The sequence below is a fragment of the Pan paniscus genome, chromosome 13 (assembly GCF_029289425.2).
Source record: "Pan paniscus chromosome 13, NHGRI_mPanPan1-v2.0_pri, whole genome shotgun sequence".
NCBI lineage: Eukaryota > Metazoa > Chordata > Mammalia > Primates > Hominidae > Pan > Pan paniscus.
Genome location: NC_073262.2, coordinates 58,281,202 through 58,306,325, shown reverse-complemented (window position 1 = coordinate 58,306,325; position 25,124 = coordinate 58,281,202). Strand labels below are relative to the sequence as shown.

Genomic DNA, 25,124 nt, shown 5'->3' with positions numbered 1-25,124 from the left:
GAAACATACTTAAAATATCAAGGTTGTTATATTTATTTTTGTATTGCTAGTATATTCTTTATAATAAAGTAATATCTTATGATGATACATATTAGAACATTTGAGCAATTACTATGAAACATGAAGTATTTTTATATTAACATTAATGCTCCAAACTCCTTTGCAAGGTAGATATTATCTATACTTACAATTGTGGAAACATTCTCCATTACTTGCTACTAAGTATTGAAAACTTGAATACAACACTGAGTGAGTTTCTCCTCAAAAGCCATTTTTTTCTTTTTCAGTTTGCCAGATATATTTATGACTATCATCTAATCCTATTAACAAATACCCTATGTCAAGGGATATGCAGTAATACCCATCTTATAGATGAAAACAACAGGGCCTTTGAGAGGGTCTGGAATTATAGCACATCACAGTGTTCTGAAATGACAAAGTCAGGAATAAGGCATAATTCTTTCTGTCGCAATTTAGTGTTATTTCCATTGACCGCTTAATTTGTTTACAGATAACCCTGTAGTAGAGTGAGGCATTTGAAAATGTAGATGTATGTACTTGAGCTTTTCTCTTATCCTCCAGAAAATCTATCCAATGGCTTAACATTATGTTTCTCCTTTTCTGGGTTATGGTGTATTTCATGAGCATGGGTGGGAATTCTTAAATTCTCTGGGAGAGTTTTTAGGCTTCTAAGAAGTTGAATGAGTCAGACATATATGCAAGACAGTAGTCCAGGCATTTGAAACATAAGGATAAGTAAATCATAGAACCTGACTTTATGATAGTCATCATCTAAATTGCATAATATCTCAGACAGCATGCTGAATATTTTCCATACTTGATTTTATCTAATCTCTCTGAAAATATATTGGGCCAATATTGTTATTCCTATTTTAAATATGAAGAAACTGAGGCTCTGCAAAGTTGATTTATTTGTCTAAATCCACAAAACTAAGAGTTGGGGAAGTTGGAATTCATATACAAGTTTGATTGACTGAAGTTACTACATTATTCCACCTCCCATAGAAGGGGAGAGAGAACATACACAATTAAAATAAAATGTGAAAAAGTGAGATGAAGTCTCATAATTGGAATCTAAATGAAGTAATGTTGAATGACTCTGATTGGAGGACATTCTCATTACAGGTGGTGACATTTGAGTTGAGTCTTTGAAGAAAAATAGATTTTGCCTATTGGGCGAGAGAATGAGTGGTGTTTAAGCAGGGGATACGGTGTCACTAAAACCACAGAGTCATCAAATTTCATGCTACATTAAGAAAAAGGAGGATATAAGCGGATATAAGCTTGGAAATCTTGATGGAAAGAAGAAATCAAAATGATGCTCATGTAGGGCAAATTTGGGGAGGGTGAAGTTCAAGATCATGTATTTCTTGGATTTTAGAAGGCAATTACCAGTGCTTAGGTAAGAGAAAGTAGCAGAGCCACTGTGGAGATAAGTCATTTTTCTTTGAGTATACTTCTCCAAAATACCCAGTAAAATCTTTCTAAAGTTAAGCCTTAGGTTACATAGGAAAGCTTGGATATACTCGGAAAAAAAATTTACCTTGTTTATGATAATGTGTTATTTCATTTTAAGGTTCTATAATATTTTTCTTTGCTACTATCTTTTCTGATGCATTATCAGTGAAAGCCCATTGCTTCTCCACGAATAATATAACCTTTATTCTAAGACTATGGAATAAACATATGTTATAGTTATAGTAAGCGAGGTTTGTCATAAACACTCTGTTTTGATGGACTAAAAATTAACGGCTAATGAAGTTCACTATGTTTTGTAAATCTTTGATAAAGATTTATTTAGAGTAAAAGTATGAATTTTATTCATTAATCATTACTGAGTTTTTCTAGTGTTTTGGGTATCAGTGCCCAGTTTTTAACCTACTAAGAATATTAAAATAGAAAAACGCCGGTAGAGACTCTGCATTCTTAAGTCTGAAAATGAAACACCTATTCAGCTTTATGTCCTTTTGCTTCACCTCTGTCTGCTTATAAGAATATTTTAAATGTCCTGAAATGTTGTAGCCATATCTGCAACTGCAATACCGGTATAGCTTTGCTAAACTTGTGGTTAAATATGACAGTAGAAGCAGAAGAAATCATTGCAATAGAAAACCAAAACAATGGGCCGGGCGTGGTGGCTCAGGCCTGTAATCCCAGCACTTTGGGAGGCTGAGGCGGGCAGATCACAAGGTCAGGAGATGGAGACCGTCCTGGCTAACACGGTGAAACCCCATCTCTACTAAAAATACAAAAAATTAGCCGGGCGTAGTGGCAGGCGCCTGTAATCCTAGCTACTAGGCAGAGCTTGCAGTGAGCCGAGATCGCTGCCACTGCACTCCAGCCTGGGCCACAGAGCAAGACTCTGTCTCAAAAAAAAAAAAAAAAGAAAAAAGAAAAGGAGAAACAAAACTGTGGAATAACCATAAATTAATTGCTAGGCAATGTTACTTTTAATCACTTTCCTAAATAAATATTTTTTTGTGGTGGACCAGATCAACTGTAAAATTTCCTCATTATGCATTAACATTTTAGTAACTGCAGTTCCTCATAGATCTTGTAAGAATAAATTGTCTATTTCTCTTTATTCATTGCAATACTAAGAAGCAATAGCTCATAGAGATTTAGAAGCATTTAGAGAACAATAGACTCAATGTGGGGTGAGATAGAGATTGGGTTCATATTGTGTTTCAGGAATATCATTAGTACCTGTTTTAATTGTTATGTTATTGAAAAGTGTAGGACATACAGATTTTCTGTGTATTTAGAAATGACCATACATAATTATATTTTTTAAGAATATTTAAGCACATAGAAGTTGTCCACTTTTCACCCAACCTTAAGCTTCATAACCAGAGTTGTTCAAGGCTAAACAGACCCTAGCAACTCTTTCAAAATCAATGCATTTTGCAAATCTGATAGTATTGAACTATGCTGGCTTGTGCCTTTGTTAATGCATTAGATAATCTATTAATCATAACTTTACTATTTCTATGCAAGATATGCCTAGAGGACCATTTACTCATATACTAGATGCACTTTATTTTCCTATCACTTTCTTTCTCTAAGAGTTTGTGTTCATTAACTAAATATGTTACAGTGGAAAGACTTTGGAAGGCATAGTGCATTCACTGTGCAACTTAACTTCAAGATCTTGGAAAGGAGTGTGTTCAGGTTCAAGCAAGCAGCAGATAATCTGATGGTATCAGGTGCCAAAGGCCTGGGAGGACCTGTCAGTGGCAGAGATAGCAGGTTGATGAGGTTTTATGCCACTGAAAGCCAATTTGGTTATAATAATTGACTGACTCTCTTTTCCTCCTTCTTTCAGGTACCTGACCTATCTTGTCTTAGTAAAGGTTTTATATAATTTAATTAGGTAGTATGGTTATAGAAATGGGATAGAACAAAAGTCTTTCAGGATCAGATCAAACCTTTCTGCTTTGCACACTAGACATTTGATTGGAATGTTTTATTTGGCAGGTACAGGCTGGCAGGAAGAACTAATTTAAATAAACTAGAAGGGATAAAAGTAGGTTCAGGGAGCAATCTAAATTTTTTTTAAGAGGGATTTATAGACAAGGCCTTTGTCTGTCTCCTTGTGCTGTGTCACTGGAGCACATATGGCTCTTTATATCAGCCTTCCCTATAACAAAGCCAGTGTTTATTCTGCCTGATACTTAGAAATGATATGAGCTGCAAAGCCAAAGCATCAGGGACAGTGCCGAGACATTAATTATAAATGTATAGTTCTTAGAGTCTTTTCCTTCAAAACTTTATAGAAAGATTTTCTATTTATTAAAAAAAAACTTGCCATCTCAAACCCTTCATTTTTCCAACTAGAAAGACAATGCCTTCACTAAAACATATATTGACACAAAATCCCATTAACACTATAACCAGGTAAAATATTATCCAGTATAGGAATACCAGAGCACATCAAAATTATAGTTTCTAGCATTTTGATACATGGTAATGATTTTGGTGTGAAATAATATATTACTCTATGAAAGGAAAAATATATTACTTTGGTTGAACCCAAACTTTAAAGTGTTTCTCATTTTGAATTATCTATCTTTTTTCAATTTAGAAAGAGTTTGGTTCAGTTATGTCCTATTTTTGCAATATCTTAGGATTTTAAAATATCACTCTGTTTTGAAATGTAAATTAGCACATATTGGTAAGAGAGGAATGGATTTTGAGTTATATATGGGCCAAAACGCTAATATTCAAACCATATGGTTCTAATAATCCAAATTGGAATATTCGTGTTTTAGTGGAAATAATTGGATTTACTTAGAATCATAGAATTTAGGGCTCCCAGGGAACTTAGAAAATATCATAATCTAGATGATGAAATAGATTAGATCATTTGCCTATGTTAAATACTTAATGAAAGACATAGCTGTCACATAGTTTATTACAAAATAAAAATGAAACCACTACCCCCACCCTCCAAAAATTATGTGTTGTAATACAGGTATCAATTCCAGAGGTCATGCACAGAATCAATAATTAGAGGAAAACAAAAGCTATGCATCAAAGATGAGCTATTTCCACTTGCGAACAAACTCAGAACAAATGAACACTGACCATTTCTTATCATGGCATAGAAATCTTTTGCAGATTTTCTTCAGTATATCATCCTGACAAACAATTCAGGTTACTTTTCCCTTCAGCACCTAGAAATTCACTTTGAAATAAGCTGGATGTAAAATAGTTAAGAAGACTTTCAAATGCTTATGTTTTGGTATATTTGGTAACTATCATTCCAGAACTTGCATTCTTTGTGTTTTTCAAGTTTCAATTTCTAATGAAGTATAGTGGTCTTCTTAAAAATGATTTAATTTAGAAAATAACACTGAATATCTTACAGTATTTAGGAAGGTCTGAATTTTGTATATTTCAATGTGAAGATTCTAGGGCTGAAAAGAACATTTCTTTTATCTTGACAACAATTGCCTATCTGGTAAAGTATCTGTAGTCATGTTGATCCCAGGGTAGCTTTTGGTTCCAGGGCAACCTATTGGCCACTATCCATGAATTGCAAGACATGAAATCTTAGAAATAAATTCTAATTATGAAGTTAAATATGTGAATAATCAGAGCAAAATCCAACGGTGCATTTCAAAATCGAGTAGAGATTTCTTTTCTTAAGATGGAAGAAAAAAAAACTCCTTCTTAGAAATACTCACCAAATAACCAGAATAAGAAACAGAACCATATATTTTTCCTGAACAAACTAGAAGATCACCATCTCCTGAAACTACAATTTATGAAGAAATTAAATAGAAAGAAAGTGAGAAATAGGTGAAGATACCAACAGAAGCAAATCTCAAAGTGGCAGAGCAGAGTTATTCTAAAAGAGTGGTTCACACTAAAGGGCAAACCAAACTTCAGTTTGGAATGATGGAATGGATGTGTGTGCTGTCACCTCCTTTAGCATAAAATGGAAGCAGGGATATCAGGAATGAATTTCACAGAGAATGATATTTTCAGAAGCATCATGAGAGTGCAGCAGGGGAAGAGAGAGGAACCCTGCATTGGGAAGAAGCTTACAACTGACACTGTATACAGCTCTGGAAAAGTAAAGTAAAAAGTGTGTGTCCTGAGAAAACTTCCAGCTATTCCGGAACATGTCCTTGGCCCCTTCTCTACACGAACGTCCTGCAAACGGTCTGTCAAGGAAGAATTTATTAAAAGATGAATTATGAAAAAAGAAATGAACACAGGATCTGCAGAATAATAATCAGAAAGTAGCTGGCACAATATAAAAAGACCTTGCTAGGGAAAATCGGAGCAAGACTAAGGGACAATAGTAAAAGAGGGACATGTACTAGGAAAACATTGCCATAAAGAAGAACAAACAAGTACAACCACAAATATTGCTGCGAGTTAAATAAGTACATAAAAATACTGAAGTATCTGACTTTATAAAATAAAAGTCCAAACTGGAGGTACAAAAGGTGTGATTTTAAACTAAAGGCATTACTTAGAAAGGCAGAGAGAGAAAGTATGATGTAATGAAGCCCATAGTGAAAGCAGTTCAGAAGAGATTTTCATTTCTGAAAAACAAAATTTAAAAATCTATAATTATGTGGTAGACAACAGATAAGAGATTTGAAATAAAATGCAAATGAACAAGGATTTTAAAAGATTAGAGGCCAGGTGTGGTGGCTCACACCTGTAATCCCAGCACTTTGGGAGGCCGAGGCGTGTGAATCACGAGGTCAGGAGATCAAGACCATCCTGGCTAACACGGTGAAACCCTGTCTCTACTAAAAATACAAAAAAAAAAAAAAATTAGCCGGGTGTGGTGGCAGATGCCTTTAGTCCCAGCTACTCGGGAGGCTGAGGCAGGAGAATGGCATGAACCTGGGAGGCGGAGCTTGCAGTGAGCCGATATCGTGCCACTGCACTCCAGCCTGGACGACAGAGCAAGACTCCATTTCAAAAAAAAAAAAAAAAAAAGATTAGAGAAAATAATATAGAGAGAATGGAAAAAGTAGTTAACTCATATTTAATGTTCGTGAAAATGAAAAACGAAACAGAAACAGAAAAGTAATATGTTGCAAAAATGTCCAGAAAATATAGAAAACCTGAATATATAAATTCAAATGGCATATCTTATTCTAAAAGCAAAAAAAGATGCAAAGCAATCAATACTCAGCCACTTCCTGGTCAGATTAATTAGTAAACAGCAACAATATTAAGCCCTAGCCCACCAATTGGAAATGAAAACAACCATCTCTGCAATACCTGTTGGGCCAATACTTAATCAAAACAATAGCTTTAAAATATCTAGACTATAATAACAATATAAACATACATATCAAAACCTTGTGGTCAATTAAAACAATGCTCACAAAAAGTTAAAATTTTTAATACACAAGAATAAAAAATAAAGTAAGGCTCAGTTGAAGAAGCTAGAAGAATAAAACCAAAGGAATCAGTAAAGAAGAAAGCAAAGATTAATATTATAATATAGAAAAATAATTCATGTATTTAATCTAACAGTTTTTCCTTTTAATAAGAACCAACAAAATATAAACATTTAGCCAACCTAATTAAAAATGAACTAAAAAAGACACACATATTTGACATAAGAATGCTACTCAGGGAAAAATGATAGAGAAAATTCAAGTAAATAAGCAATATTCAAATGAGAACTCAGAGAGTAAAAAAAATAAATAAATAACTTAGGGAGATAAGAACCAATATCAGAAATACAGATTGTGGTTAAAGAGCTATCCTCAAATGAGTAGCAGGCCAACCAATTTAGCCTCACAGAGAAATTATACCAAACCTTTAAAAGCCAAAACTCATATGAATCAGATATAGAGAAATAGAGAAATAAATTAATATTCTGATAAATGACATAACATTGATAAAACTGACAAAAAGAATACACAAAAGATCATATCAAATATTCTTATATATAAATATTTGTATACAAATCCCCCAAAAATTAGCAAATAAAATTCAGTAGTAGAGTTAGATCATTATCTCAAGATATACCTCAAACTGTATCACAGTTTATCAAACAAACAAAAATCTATAAAAGGACTAAAAGAATATATACTAGAAATAAAAATAATTTCACAGTGGCAAAATCCTTTTTATTTATAAAACAAATATCAGAAGATACAAAAGAAAAAATTGGTAACTATAAATGCATAAACAATTAAAACTTTGGACATAATGTAATAAAGTCAGAGGTAAATATTGTAACTTAAATGACACATCAGAGTTTAAATTTTTTTAACATAAAAAGAAGATTCAGAATATTAGTTAGAAAAAGATCAACAACACAATAAAGTAATTTATACTTAGTTACTAACAGCAACAAAATATAAATGATTATATTAAAAGTTGTGTAAAAATTACTTACAGTGAAGGAAATCCAAAATAAAATTACAATAAGAACAATTTTTCACCTAGAGCTTGGCCAAACTCAAAAGGTCGGCTCTGGGAAACTACAATCTCTTTAAAGAGCACTATATTTAAAATTTAAAATGGACATACCCTTTGACCAAGTAATTCTACTGGAAAAATTTATCTTAAAATTATAGTCACATATTTATAAAGTAACCTTCCTCTTTTGTGATTTATACACCATTGTTTGTATTTGCTGAGGAAAGATCCTTTTTATATATATCTTTTTATATATATTTTTTTGAAACAATGGCTAGTAATGGTTGTTTCTGAAAGGTGAGTGTGGTATTAGATGTTTTTGATTGAGTTGTCCTAGAAACAGACACTGAGACAGAGAAAGAAAGAAGTGCTCTTCAGGGCAATATCTATACGGGAGTGAGAAAAATAGAATTGGTCAAAGGCAGAAGTTATAGATGAGTCACAAAAATAACAGGTTTCACTAGATCCCACAAGAAACAATGGCACTGAGAAAGCCCACCCTTTAGATTGTCCTAATGTGATATAAGGGGACTGAGCTGGGTCTTTATAGCCCCCACATTAAATGCAGGCTGCTCTCAGGGGGAAGTGGGACTTTGAGTAAGGTGGCTCTCATCAACTCAGGGCAAGTCCATGAGACAAACTCAGCTGAGAGTTTTCAGCTGTCAATTCCCGCAGCAGTTGTGGAGATGGATGTCTCAGTCCTGCAAGGGGAAGAGGATGGGTGGTGGAATGCAGCACACCACAACATGCACTGCGCTGGCAGATCGTAGGAAGAGGAAATTTCTTTTTACTATAAATACCTCTGCATCTTTTCTTTTTGTGTTATTATCACAATGTATTTTTAAAACACAATACCTAGTCAAATAAATAATCGAGAATAGCAACTGCAAAACAAAATGCAATGGAACACAGGGATATTTAAGAAATTACTGTAAGCCAGAGAGTCACAGCAATAAACATCTGCAAAAGGCCATTTCCTCCAAGCTATTCTATATTTCTTTAATCTGTGCAAAATCATGGCGGGGAAGATGAAAGGATGCTCTATTCAATAATAAGCAGAACATTATCTGAACAACGTCTGTTTGAATGCTGAACAGTCTGCTTACTTCATGAAGCCTTTAACAATTTCTAGTTTACACAAGCTCACAATCTCAAAGGCAATAAATTCAACCATGCCTCATATCCTTGTCATCTGTGGCGTTTGGCCACAATATTAGCCCAACCAATCAGTAATTATCTTTCCAATACTTCTCTGTGTTGCTTTTTCTGAAGTCTTCTACCCACAGCCTGCATTTCTCCCAATCCTTTTTTTCCTAAATTCCTCAAACTTTAATCAGTCTAACTATAAAACTCCCTTTGTCTTAATTTTTTCAAGAAGTATTTCTTCTACTCCTTAACTTTAATAAGAATCCTACTCTTTTTAAATTACTCCACTCCCCCTGTGTCTTACCTGTGTAGTTGCTACTCGTCTTGCCTGTGTAACACATAGAGGTGAATAACTCTCTGTGCAACAGGTATTGCAACTATGTGCAACCTGTAGTTTGTGCAACAATTAGCCATCTACTTGCTGGGAACAAAGTAAAACTCATTCTTTTAATTACTCCTGGGGATGGGGACTCTTAGATGATTGCTTTTAGACCTGTGAAAAACTTTCCTTCCTCTTTTGAGTTTCAAGTCATCCAGCTTTACCATTCTCTTCCCCACTTGTATTATTTTCCCAACAGCCTATATAACCTGAACATTAATGTGGAGGCTTATTGTATGCTAATGCAACAACCATATCCAGAGACAAAGAGAAGGCTGAAAGATTACTTGTTGGTTTTGATTTCATAGTTCTGGAGTTCAATTTTTTGAGGGGTCCAACCATCTGCCAACCATTGGATTCTATGAGAAAATAATATATTCCTTCAAATTAATTCCTTAATCGTTTTTTGGGTAAAAGATGCTTGCCATGGTAGAAAACACAATGGCTGCATGGGAGTGAAAATAATTGTCTGTCCTAATTTTTTTACTTGAATATTAAGTGTCTTTGTTTCTTTAGGTCTCCATTTTTCATCGTTAATAGTCCCTTAAAGAAAGCATGGTGCAGTGGATAGAACCCTGAATCAATGGGAGGGACCAGGTTCTTTCTCCTTGTGCTATTACTTAATTATCCATGTCATCCTAAGAAATAACTTGAAATGCCTTAAGATGTTCCTGTTTGAAGATGACCATAGTAGTCAGAGAGATTGAATAAGAAAAAAATAATTGATACACAATCAGACCCTGACATGTTATTGTGGAAAATCATTTATTAGATCACTTGTTTTCACACTTTTGTTAAAGCAGTGAAGCTCACATGAGACTCACTTCTGAAACTAACGTTTATCATTTTAAGTTATTGTTGTAAAGTTCTTAACTAATGCCAGAAATTATAAGCCCGCTGGTAGTGTACATTAACATATTGACAATGGACACTCATTGAATATTATGCCATAAGATCGTATAGTTTAAGTAGTACAATAATATGGTCCTTCCATTTGTTCAGCAGTAAACTCCACTAGACACAGCAGAGTTTGTCTCTGTAATTAAGTTTCAACATATTAATAAATTATAATTTATTAAAATATGTGTCCTATGAAGTACATTTGCTGTTCTCTCTGCTCAAATATTCTATTCCTCTGACTTCCTGTAAAATTGTTAGAATAAAGAAAATGAAAAAATAAATGTATACACATTTTCTAATATCTGAAATGATTATGACTATGTACTCATAATGTATATATGTTTATATTGAGTGTATATGAGTACATTTACAGATACATATTATGAGGATATATGTATATATACATATATGTATATATCCTCATAGATACATATATATCATATGAGTACATATACAGATATATATTATGAGGATATATGTGTATACATGATAGACATATTTATACATATATAAATGAGGATATATACATATATGTATATACACATATATTCTCATAATATATATGTATATATGTACTCATATATATATACACAATATATGTCACTGTTATCAACATGAAAAAATTGGGTGTCTGTCTTTTTTATCTGAAACTGTACATAATTTTTACCCATGTCTTTTCAACCTTAATTTAAAAATGTGTGTTGGTAATACAAGAGTGTATTTAAAAATATGAGTGACCTCTTTATCTTACTTGACTCTATTGGAATTATTAACGGATTCACCGAAGCTTTATTATTCACCAAACACAGGGTAGTTAAGATTTAAGTTTTAACAATAGTTTCCAGGTTGCTTGTAGATGTTTTATTCAATAATAAGAATTGTATTGTGTATAATCCTATGAAAAGATATTGTAATTAACTGGTGAATTGCTATGGCAGTGGTAAGTATTTTAAACCTTAATTACTTCTTCCTTTTGCTTTCTCCTTCAGATCATCAATTAGGAAAGTCTGGCAGAGATATTCCAAAAAAAATTGAAAGTGTATTTAGTTGGAGAACCAAAATGATAAGACTGAAATTTCTTTATTTTACGGGTATTCAAAATCTAAATGGTCTTGTTCTTTCTAAAGTTTTAAATTAATGGCTAGGACAAAAAAATGACTTAATTTGTGGGAAGGAAATCTCAGATGCAAGCAACTTATTCTTTGAAGCTGCAGAGAAATGTAGTGCATTTATCAGCTTTGAGTGGATATCATTGTGTTTATAACAGAGTGGAGGCACCATGCAATTTTGCTCCTGAAATTGGTTTATATAGATGACTGGTTGCTGTGAAGTGTGTGTCAGAGTTCCATGCAGCTGTTATGAAGTAGTACAATTGTCATCGCTTCTTACATGGTTGTTGAGAAGAGCTTGAGAGCCCAGCTCAGTCAGCTGTTGAATAGATAACCCAACACAGTTAACGTGGCATACATTGTAAAGAATTACATGCTTGCTACAATGAGCTTTGGGCCTTTGGTCTAGATAATAATCCTGGTGGGTGTACCACGTGTAGTGGCTGTCTGATCACTCAGATATAACTGACGAAACATAAAGAAAAATGTCAGTCGACTGAAAGAAAAATGCTGCTGCAAGTTTGTTTAAGGTTCATGTAAACGGCTATGTGTATTTTTTAACCCCAAGTCTCCCAAGAACTTGACTGTCATGCTAAATGTCTAACACTAAAATTCAAAATCGAGAGAATGACCTATTTAAGGCTGTATTTAAATATATTAAGGTACATGAAAGCACTGCCTGTTTTGGTTACAGAGACTCAGCATTTCTGTTTCACAGAAAATAAAGCCTTTCTGAAAATCAACTTTCATATACAATGTATAAATAGAACACTACTAGAAAAGATAATTATTGACACCTTTTGAGTCATGGTGGCATTTTATGTTAATTTCCAAGAACATTAAGAATAGCAATGTAAACGTTTTGGGTGATTATTAATTATAATGAAATGAAATTAAAAAGTGGGAAGAAATACCACTATTTGCCATTTAAATGTAAACATGAACACTGGGATAATTAACATGTTGTAATGATGTTCATGAAGCCCAAAGGAGATAAAAACCACCAAAGTTATAGGATTTCCAACTTAAAGCTTTATTTATTTTTTCATTCACTAACCTTGGCTTCTGGACTTGCTTGTTGCTGTCCATATGGCATGTCACAAACATGGCTTGAACTTGGACTACTTTGATTCCTATACTCATTGGGAGGATTTATGGATATAACATCTGCTTAAACTTGGAGACGTTTTTATATTTGGTAATTTATGTCTTCGAAAATTACCACTTTATCTCCCTAAATTCCATAAATAATAATTTATTCATCAGCAAATAATGAAACTCAGAAAATAAAACAAAGTCCTGGTTTTAAGTGATTCATATGATAGGAAAGTGAGTTTTCACAACCTGAACTAATTTCAGTTTCTTATTATTATTCCCTCAAATCTCATATTTACAAAGTTGGAGAGAAAACTTTGCCCATCTTCTAGCTTTTTCTCTTACCAAAAGCATGAATCGTGTTTAAATTTTATGACTGATTTTTATAATAATAGTAATAGATTTAACTGAGAAATCTCTTAAATATACCATCTACCAGTCAAAACACGTTTGTTTTAACTCCTGTTCCTATTACTTATATTTCTGGGGATTGTCTTCTGATGAGCTTATTTCTTAAATCAGTGTTTTTAAAAATGCAGTCCAGATACCAACTGCATCAGCCGTCCAATAGAAAATTTCAAAGATTAAGGTGTAATAAGTTGCATTATTTATCAAGATCCTTCATATGCACATTAAAATCAGAGGCTTTTCCTTGCATTATATTAAAGCCTATTACAAACTTGTGAGAAATAATTATAGAGTCATTAAAATCTAGTTTTCTGTGACAATTACTATTGTATAATTAATATTTGTCATTAAGGCTATTGAAAAATGATCAACTCACACCTAATTAATTGCAAGCCAGGTACTGTTTTTAGATAACAATGCTTTCCCATATATTTTCCTCCCAATAAATAAAATCTTCAAGCACTTTTTAGTGCTTGAAGCACACTAGGGGCTATACAATAAATAAATAATATTATACTCTGTCCCATTTTTTTATGGTGTGAGTTTAAATTTTCCAAAATAAGATATTTGAACATTTTGTATTAAAGCAAATAGAAATTGGGAAGATTTAACATGACAACATGACCACAAATTCATTTCTAGTCCTCTCATCAGAAATGATTCTATTTTTCAACCCCTTGAATCTGGGCTGGCCTTGTAAACAGCTTAGACCAATGGAATGAGAGGAAGTGACTGTACGTGACTTTTAGCCTAAGTCTAAAAAGGCTTTAACAGTTTCCATGCTAATGCTCTTGTAACACTACTGCCATGTTGTATGAAACCTGGGCTGTCCTATCAAAGGAGTTATGTGGAAGAGATTATAGACTTCCTACTAATGGCCCACATTAACAACCAAACTCATGAGCGATGCCATCTTGGATCCTCCAGCCCCAGTTGCACCTCCAGTGACTCCTTCCACATGAGTAACACAAGACAAAAGCAGAAAAGATCACCCAGCTGAGCCAGCCCTAAATACAAAGTCACTGGTACATAAATAGTTATTATTTTAAGCCACTAGGGTTTGTTGCAGTTTGTTACACAGCAATAGATAACTGAAACAAATGGCGATTATTCTGATGATTTCCTTGTTTGTAAAAATGGCACCATGATAATAATAATAGCAGTTTCTATCTCAAGATAATAATAATAGCAGTTTCTATCTCAAGATAATAATAATAGCAGTTTCCATCTGAAAATAATAATAATAGCAGTTTCTATCTCAAGACTTAGGTAAACAACTCTCATTCTAAAGTAGAATAACTCTCATTCTAAATACAAGAATTTAAGCATAGACTATATACATTTGTGGTTGAAGAAACTGGATCCCAAATATTTTTCTCTGTGTTATCAACTAAGCCACCTTCATAATGAAAATGTTATTCCATAGACTGTGTTTGTTTTTATTTTGTCTAAATGAAAATAAATTCACCGTTTTTTCCTGTATGAAATGATTAATTCTTTTAATACATTGGCTGTGTTTGGTCATTTAGGAGAAGAAAACTCATCCTTTTCCTGATATAATAGGATTGTTAGTTGTCTCAACTTGATGATGATCCCTAAAGAAGACATATTTCTGGGATAATTAGAACTCATCTGAACCACTCATTGATGAAGAGATGAACTTTTAAATAATCTATTATCATTTTTAATATCTATTTAAATGACATTGTTTGCCTTCTTGTTGCTGCTTTTGTGAGAAGTGGGTTTACATCAAGTAATTTCTATTAAGCTATTGTTTCCAAAGCATATACCCTATTGACTTCACCACTTTTCACAATGTGCTTTGGACATAGTCACCCACCACAGCCCTAAGGTCTCATTCTGCCAATCTCAACATTTTACATCTCTAAAGACATAGTATTGTAGAAATTCCCTTGTTGATCTTTCTTGGGTCACTTTCTATTTTATTGTTCCTCTTAGTAAAATGACAGCTGACCCTGAATCTAATCAACGTATTGTTTGTTAAAACATTCCACTTGGTGGCAAATATACAGATTTTTACAGTGATTTTTAAAATACATTCCATCTATTCAAGCCTGGCTGCATTTCTGAGCAGTAGACATAGGTTATGTTCTAAAAATATAATACATTTCTGTCTTTCTTTTGCGACTGATATACTGGACATTTATGAGTTTGATGTGCTTGTTTCTTTCCTTCACCCATCACTTCCTTTGAAGATTGAACATATTAACAGAGAGGTCTCTCTTTTAGAATCTTAGCTAGCGTCTTTGCCAGGATTTTACTTCAATGGGAAACACTAACAACATGCCACTAAAATCCGTACATTCCTGTATGAAAGGCCAAGTTCATGTTTTGGAACCCATAGATTGATGGAGATTACTTGATATAAACCCACTTCTCACAAAAGAAACAACATGAGTCAAATTTAGAAAATAAGCAAGCAATAACAAACACAACAAATCATTTGGAAAACCTATGACCATTTGCAGATTGATAGTAATAAGTAAATGAAAGAGATTTCTGGAAAAGCAGCAATAGGCTTGACCATTTCTCGGTAGTTAATTTTGTTTGTTTGGATTTTTTAGTTTTCATCTTTTCTTTTTAAAAAAATGTATCACTAATCATATTTACAAGACTGCAAATTTATATAAGATTACAATTAATACATACATCTCCTCTGTGGATTTATTGATGTACTCAATTTATGAGAATTTATTAATTATGTATCTTTAAAAATTAATAAAATTTGAAATACAAAACACACAATAGGAGGTTTGTATTAGTATGGCTAACACACAAAATAAGTCAGTTTCAAAGGGAGAAATCTACAAAGTGGTTGCCAGGCCTAGCATTGCACAACTACAGAAGTCATCTATGCTTCAGAAGGTATGTGTTAAACATTTAAAATTAGAATAAATCACAAGTTAGATATAGAAGATTATTACCTACCAGATCAATTTCCAAACACCAGTTAATTTCAAAGCACTCGTTCCTGTTGGTGTGAGACTCTCAGCCTCCTCACTCTCAAAGAGGGCACTTGCTGTGCCCCCAGCAGGAAGCCCAAATTCAGCAGTGCAGTTCGGATACAGCTCTTATGCCTAGGAACAGCAAGGGAGTGTTCAAATATGAAACACTTGCTCTGAAAAGAGCTTCCTAATATATGTGCATGTTTATAATTTGGCCTCTTGTGGAATACTATCATATATAACCCTGAGAGCTCTCGCCACTCCCAGCTTTGCTGGGGTCAAACTTTTTATTTATGCAATAAAAGAAAATAATGTCAATGACATAATTATTTTGAGACAGCTAAATGATTACTATTCAACTAAAACTTGTCCTCCTACTAAGAGTACACTGATGATAGATCCCATGACTATTTGACATATTCTTTTAACAATTCATATTGTGATTAACTTGCAATATCATTTGGTCAATAGTAAAGCACAGATACATTCACTCATTCACTAGTCAACAAGAATTTATTGAATAACTGCTATGTGTTAGTCTCTCTTAGACTAAAAAGAGATTAGACTGAACAAAATACAATGTTCAGCTGTCATAAAGCTTGTATTGAAGTGGGGAAAATAGCCAACAAAAAATAAGTAAGTAAGTATGTGTGGATGTACACACATACCCACACACGTAAAATCAGAGGGACTCATGAATGATACAGTATGATAGAAAAACAGTGAGTAAAATGGGGCATTATTTTAGGTAGCATAGCCAGAGAAAGTCTCCTGAGGGTATGATAGTTTATCACAGACCTCAATGAAATAAAGAAATGAGACAACCAATTATTGAGAGAAGTGACATTCCAGACAGAGACCTTAAATGAATAACTTGGTACAAGTTCCCAGGAACAAGAAAGAGGGCCAATAATGAAAACCACCACAATTACATGTGTGTTAGATTTGTCCAGTTGCTTTAAAACAAATTTCTACTTATATTTTAATTAACTGTCTCATAACTTTCTATTTCAGCCTCCCTGCAACCAGTGCTATCTTATGAAGTATTCCCTTCTCACTCACTCCTGCATCCTCCAAGTGCTTTTGCAGTTGTGAACTTCAAAACTGAACACTGCACTGCCAGTGGTCTGTGCTCTGGGGATGCAGACAGTTCTACAGCTTTATCTAGATGGCTATGCATGCACACTATTGGATTCACTGCTTCTCACAATGTGCTTTCAACATAGTGACCCACCATGACCCTAGCATCTCATTCTGCCAATCTGAACTTTTATATCTTTAAAGACATATTTTTGTAGAAATTCCCTTGTTGATCTTTGGTCACTTTTTGTTTATTGCTCCTCTTGGTAAATGACAGTTTGAATTTCTTTTCTTAAAGGTTCTAGCTACTTGCTCTGCAAATTGCCATCATTGTCAGCCTGATTCTTTTGTCATATAAATTGCTGACAAAAATGTTAACTGCCATATCCTAGAGTGATGACTGTTCTTCCTCAGGGCAGAGGGTGATCCAACAAAATCTTGTCTTTGACATCAGACTTCCATCCATTTTGCACAAAATAAAGATCTGGCACCTCCAAGTGTGATGAAAGAACCTGTGTAACCAGCAGCATCGGAAACACCTGAATGAAGAAATTTGGGCCTCACCTAACTCTTATTGGACCCAATTCTGCATTTTTACATGAGCTCTAGAAAATTCATATACACATTCCTTTTTAAGAATCTCTGTACCAGATGACCTCACAGCCAACTTCTTCCTAATTATAAAGTTCTTTCAACATTGTCTCCAAGTTGTCAGGGTGTAAGTGATTCTCCTTAGAAGAGGAAAAACATGATACAAGCCAACACACCACTCTGTATTATAATTACCTCCAAATTTCATAATTTCTGTTGTACATTTAAACTTTTACAATCAGATAATTGTTTGGCCAAACAGGCATACTTAACTTACCTAATGCTTAGTTTAACTTAATAGTTAAAATAATTATACATTATTTATTATTAGATACAGTGTCTAAACCCTGTATAGCACACAGGTCTTAATATGTTGAGGGTCTCTTGAAAAGAAATAAGTTGATCATCAGATTATCTCTACTGCCATCATTTCCTACTGTACACGTTTGTCATTAAGCACAGAACTCAGTTCTAGACATACCCCCTCATTTTAATGGATATTTTGTTAGGATTACCCTGAAACGTAGTACTCCGTTCAATAGTCTGATAGAAAATCTAAATGTTATCTCCTCTACCTAGAATCATATTACTTAAACTACCAATATAACACACTAATATTAAGGAAAAACAAAATAATTTATTATTCAAATATTTTTCTTTATATATGTAGATGCTTGGGCATTTGTCAACATAATGAAATCACCAGATTTTTGCAGATAATGATAGAATCACTGTGAATGTGACAATTGCAAATGCAGATAGATGCAGGTGCTTTAGATTGACGAATCAAATGCCACAAGCGATATTGCTATTGGTGATTTAACAAAATGATGTGCAACTCAGATAATGTTCTGAACAAAACAACATAATCTTTCCTTAATATTCATGGACTTGCCATCTTTAATAAATCAGAACATATTCAAACTTTGAAAAACAAATTTTTGTTTAAATTTAACTCAATTATGTTTTAGGTTCTGATAATTAAAAGTATCTTTAATGGACTTTATGTTGTAGAACATTTTTAGATTTACAGAGAAGTTGAAAAGGTAGTACAGAGAGTTTTTTGATATGAACCTTCACCCATTTTCCATATTATTAATACATACATTAGCATGGTACATTTGTTTCAATTAATAAAGCAACATTGAGAAATTGTAAGTAACTAAAGTCTACAGTTTATTCAGAGTTCCTTAGTTTTTCTCTAATGTCTTTTACTATTTCAGGATCCCATCCAGGATAACATATTACATCTAACCCTGTCTCCTTAGACTCCTTTTGGCTGTGGCAACTTCTCAGACTTTGTTTTTGACAAACTTGACAGTTTTATATTTTGTCAGTTTTGAAGGATGCCATTCTACTGGAATTTTTCTGATGTTTTTCTTATGATTTAATTACAGTTATAGATTTTTGGGAGGAAACAACACATCATAAGTACATACTATTAACATGATTTATCACTCTTGATATTGACTGTAATCATCTGGCTAAGAGACAAATAGTTTTCTCCATTGTAAAGTTACTCATTCACTCAACCCCCTTTCCATATTGTCTTCTTTAGAAGGAAGTCACTGTGCACAATCCACACTTAAAGAGCACAGACTTATGCTCCTCATCTTCAAGGGTGAAGTATTTACATAAATTATTTGAAATTCTTCTTCATAGTAGATTTGCCTTTTCTCCCCCACTTATTTAACTATTCAATTACTTATATATAGCAGTATGAGCATATTGATACTAATTTTATATTTTGGGTTGTAATCTCATACTACTTTATTTATTTTGCTGCTCACATTGCTCCAGCTTTGGTCACTGGGGGCTCCTTTAGTTGGTTCCCATGTTCTTTTGTCATATTCCCATCAGTGTAGGATTTTGTTCTATTTTGTTTTTGGAGCCTTTTCTTAATTTCTGGTACTACAATATGCTCCAGGCTCATTGTGTATACTTTTTTCTTAGTCCTAGAATCGGACACTTCTCCAAGGAGCCCTGGTTCCTTTTAGGTGGAGAAAGGTATTAGAAACCAATAAAAGGATACCAGTTGTGTTCATTGCTGCTAGGATGCCATTGCTTGTAGGCACTCTCAAATGACAGAACAGGAGTTTTGTGTATACTAATTTATGTATATTAGTCCCCTGTCTACACACACACACACCACACACACGTAATCATCTGCATCTAGATTAAGCTAAAGATGAGTTCAGAGTGATATCTTCAACTCTAATTCATTAGCACATACCATATGGATTATTCTGGCTTCGACTCTAACAATGAGAAACCTGGAGCTCATTATCATCCATTAACTTAATCATTCAATTTTAGTCTACTTGTATAGTATTATAATTTTCACATGTACCTCTTAAGGGGAAAAATACTCCATCAACTGTAGTGTAGGGCTGTTGTGCAATTTTCTTTGGGCTTTTGCTTTACAGACTCCACTTATTTCCTAACTTACTTAGGTCAGCACATTTTCTGTCCACCCTCTGCCTTAAGGTTGTTTCATATATTTATAATACAGTTAGATTTATTTATATTCTTCCTTGGGATTCCTAGGCCTTCTAATGATTTTATTTTAATTTGTATGTATTAAGATATACTCTTTGTGCTGTGAGGCTTTGTAGTTAGTCAAATAAGTAATGTCTTACATTATGGTATCATAGAGAATAGTGACGCCAACCTAAATGTCTCATACCTATTCAATCCCCTTTCCCCATTATAAGTACTTTTGCCTACATAATGGTTGTGGAGATTTTTAAATTCCCTGAGCAACAGAGAGCATTACAGAATATTCAGCATCCCTGGTCCTCATCCACAAATGACAGTAATGTTGTTCCATCAATATGAAAAACAACCTTACAAATTTCCTAAACAGTCTCATCCTATTGAGAACCACTGAACTACTAGAAAGCCAACCTTTATACAGTAAATAAAAATCCGTTTAAGAGACAATAGGCAAATTACATATAATTTGGTTGCTTCCTCTGGTTTTTCTATAAATGTGTATGGACAAAAATTTATATTACTGAAATGTTTCATACTGTCTTCCTTGGCATACCCTCTCGTGATCCTGAGAACACCTAGGCTATTTAGTCTTTAAAAAAATCAGAGCCTAATGGTTGAATCTGCAATGCATAGGAAAGGAAATCTGATGAAACATGGAACATGTTTATCTAAAATATTTTAAAATGTTTAAAATGTATTATTGGACATTTTTTGATCTTGTGCTATAAATATACCAAACTAAGAAAAGAGAGTGAGGGTGAATTTGGGGGCCCAGTCAAAGAAGAGAGGCTTTAACTAAATAGTTAAAATGAACATATATGGAAGGAAGTCTGTGCACTTGAAACTTTGTGTGGTTTTCAGGTAACTTTATTCTACTTTACAGCTGCAGACCATTCCCTAACAAGAACTGACAGCAGCGACTGCGGAAGACAAATAATTTAGCACTAAATTTGAGTAAGTTTGAATTATGCTCTCAACATTGCAGAGTTTATAGTGATAGATAAGTATAGTGCAGTTAATAGAGTACCATTTTACAACATGGTAGGTAAAACAAGTATTAATAGCCAGTCTTTTTTTTTTTTTTTTTGTCTCCCAGTATCTTGCAGGGGGGCAATTTATACAGGCATTTAAAAGGTCTTATTGAGTACTTAGATCTTTATATTTTCCATTGTATACTTATTTTCATTAATCTCTTATTTATTGAAGCATCTCATAGAAGCACATGGTTTCTACTCTTATATGTGTAAACTACTTTTTAATCTATATCCACATCACAGATCTCCTTGTCTTCTCCAGATCTATGGAGTTAATGGGCATGTAAACTTGAATGTACCAGGACTCTTCATCATGTTCAGAACTGAATGCACCAGTTTCTTCTCTTAGACTTCATGAACATATAAGAGTCTACCTTCCCTAGAACTCACCCTTTTATTTTTGTCTCAGCTACTGAGATAAATAGCTAAGGGTCACTTAATCATGTTTTCACTTTTTATTTAATAGATAAAAATTCCAGTTCATTTTATCTCTTAATATATCTTGCATCTGTTTGCTTCTCTATCTCTATTGTTGCTACTTTACTTCCAACTCTAGTAATCTATATAAAGAAGAATAACATAGAGGCTTATGGAGTTCTCCTTGCCTATTTTCAATTGCATTTCATGTAACAATAATCTGATCTTTCTAAAATTAAAATCTGGTTACTTCTTTCATTCTTCATTTTTTTACTTGTTGTGTCATATTGACTGATGATTAAATGTCTATGCTTTTTAAATTTCTATAAGTCTAGCCTTCACCTCCAAATACCCAATGCATGAAGAAACTGTTTACCTGTCCCTCAATAAGTCATATGGTGTTGTCATGGATTTAGACATATCGTACATAGTACATGAAATGCCTTGTCTTTTCCCTAATCTACTTCGTGATTTCTTTTTTATCCTCTTACCCCAACTAACATAGGAATATTTAATTATTCTCTAGGCATTATATAAGCTACTCATTGTCATAATAATGCTGTGTAACAAATACAAAACCTCAATGACAACAATAATTAATTAGGGCATCTAGACAGCTCTGCTAATCTTGGCTGGATTTGTTCCTGTCTCTGAATGTCAGATGGTAGTTACGGAATGTGAGCTGGTATCACCTGGAAAGACTAGTAAGATTCATCTGTTATTTCTTGCCACATCATCTAACAGTAGGCTAGCCTGAATATGTCTTCATAACAGTAGTAGAAGTGCAAATGAAGACAAGTGAAAATATCCACAACTTCTTAAAACCTAGGTTCAGAAATGACATACTGTCCCCTCTACCTCATCCAATTGATGAAACAAGTCACATGAGTTGAGGAAATGTACTGCACCTTCATGGAGAAAACTGCTAAGTCATGTGGATTCAGAGAAAGGTAAAGAATGAAGCCTTTAATGAAATTATCATACATCTATCAAAGCATTTTTCATATTTTATTAAAATTATTTTTTACGTGTTTTCTTACAAAGTATGATCTGTGAACAAAAAGAGCATGTTTTATTCAGTTCTCTGATCCAGGTACATACACCTAATGGTTCTTAATAGGTATTTATTAAATAATCATTTATCATAATGTAATTAAAATCTAATATATGTATCTATGATATATAATATCTTATACATTTAATTAAAACATATATATGCACATATAACTTTTTGAAAATTTTGTGAATATTTTCATAGTTTTTAAATATAATTTTTCAAAATACTAAAAATTGTTAATATGTGATGAGTGATAGCATTCGTTTTTTATAGAGCAATCCTAAATATAAACATTAAATATACAGTACAATAGCAACTAACTTATGTGGTCAAAATTCATATGGCCGAAAGAGATAGTTAATAATTTTCTTTTTGATAAGAATTTACAATTATACATTTGTACTGTATAAAAGCAATATTATGGAAAAACATAATTTGCTCAAATATTTTCATTGCATTTGTATTAGATGTAATACTTTTACAAAATTAGTTTACACATGACACTGTATTTTTATTGATCATTAATTAGTTCAAGTATTAAAAGTGTAGGTTGATATTAACATCCCCATTTTACAGAAGTAAAATCTTGATAATTAGTGTAAGTAGAACATATACAATTCTTACCATGTTTTTTCTCTCTGTGATGAAAAACAAAAATAATGAATGGTTAGGTGTATTATAAAACCCTCTCTCGGTGTTGTTGTATACTGATCGATATAGCCATTTTGATAATATGAATAAGATACATACATTTTAGTATTTCTTTACAATTTGGAGGTCACTTCACTTAGAAAAAATAAGACACTGCTGAAACAATTTATTTATGTTGCATGTGGTTTGAATTATTATGAGCACACATTATGAAAGAATATTAGAATCCCTAAAACCACTTTTTGTCCTGATTCCCTCTTGTCACACTAGTTACCTCATTCCAGGGACGTTCAGTAGATGAGTGTTTTTGTTTTCTCTCTAGAGTTAGATAAATTAAAATACTTCAGAAGTTTGTTTATAATTCCCAGCAAAAGTCAGATATTGCATGGCAATGAGTTCAGCGGAATTGTTTAATATATTCTTTGATATATTTAGATCAGTTAATAGAAGCTGCCTTAACTATTGTTTCAAAGCCAGACTTGGGAATAGTGTGAGGAATTGGAAACTCTCTATTCTATTAGAGAGAATATGAATTGTTACAAACTTTTAGAAAGCTAAAATGATAGTATCTATCTCAACTGAAAATGGGAGTAGTTTTTTAACACCTTTCGAACATCTCTCCTATAAAAATAAAATAAATAATTGTGGGGGGGGGGTTTGAAGTGCCCCAAACTGAAATCATTTGGAATGTTTTTTAAAAAGGAAAAATATTTGAATAAATTTTGTTAAAGCCCTATGAATGAAAGAAGAGCATGTGCAATAATCTAACACAATGTCCATGAAATATGCAGTAATTTCTTAAAGCAAATTGCAGAGCAAAAAGAAAAGTATTAAAGTTTAATTTTTGTTAAAACATTTTGAATATAAATTTCTGTTTATATAAGTTTTGTAAATATAGTGATATGTGTGGATAGATCTCATCCATCTCTTATCATTGGTTACTCCAGGGAGTGGGTATCATGTAGCAAGATCAAGAGGTGGCCATTATATTTTACTTTTTTTTTTTCTTATATCAAATAACTTATTTCAATGGCTTCAAATAACTTTTTATCTTTAATCAAATAACTTTTATCTTTTTAGCTAAAATCATAATAACAAAGGAATATTGAAAATAAAAGAAAGAAAATTTTTATCAGAATATTTTTTGTTAGAAGATTTCACATAATGAATGGCTAGAAAGTTAAAGCTATAGAAAATTATGATGCAGTTTTTTTTGTTTTTGTTTTTGTTTTTTTTGAGATGGAGTCTCGCTCTGTCACCCAGGCTGGAATGCAATGGTGCGATCTCAGCTCACTACAACCTCTGCTCCCGGGTTCAAGTGATTCTCCTACCTCAGCCTCCCGACTAGCTGGAATTACAGGTGCCTGCCACCATGCCCGGCTAACTTTTGTGTTTTTAGTAGAGACAGGGTTTCATCATATTGACCAGGCTGGTCATGAACTCCTGACCTCAGATGATCCACCAGCCTTGGCCTCCCAAGTGTTAAGATTACAGGCATGAGCCACCGCGCCTGGCCAATGCAGAATATTAAACAATAGTTTCTGATTTGTTAGACTGACTCTTGGTTGAAAATGACAATTTACAGGAGCTTACTCGTGTATTTCCTCATCTCCCCATTGCTTTACTTTATTGTCCTTTCTGTTCTATGTTATAACATTAAACCATTATTTCCAACATTAGTATTTGGGACTTTGTCCTTTAAATTATAGCACTTCTCAGAAGTAAATTGTATACTAAAATTTTATTAGCACATTATTTGTTTTGAACGATTGTGTATTTTTCAAAGTTTGGATTAGGGCTTAAGCTTGGCTCATGTTTATCCATGTAGTCCAGGTACCCTAAATACTTTAGTACTATCTTTGAGAC

At 33.1% G+C, this 25,124-nt stretch overlaps 1 long non-coding RNA gene across 1 annotated transcript in view; it reads right to left on the bottom strand.

The window, feature by feature from the left end:
• The window catches only part of LOC117979394 (uncharacterized), a 136,786-nt gene that overhangs the window by 19,374 nt on the left and 92,288 nt on the right, over nt 1-25,124 (bottom strand). Inside the window, exon 6 of the long non-coding RNA XR_004670178.3 lies at nt 15,916-16,064. This is a non-coding gene — a long non-coding RNA (uncharacterized LOC117979394). The remainder of the gene's footprint in view (nt 1-15,915; nt 16,065-25,124) is intronic.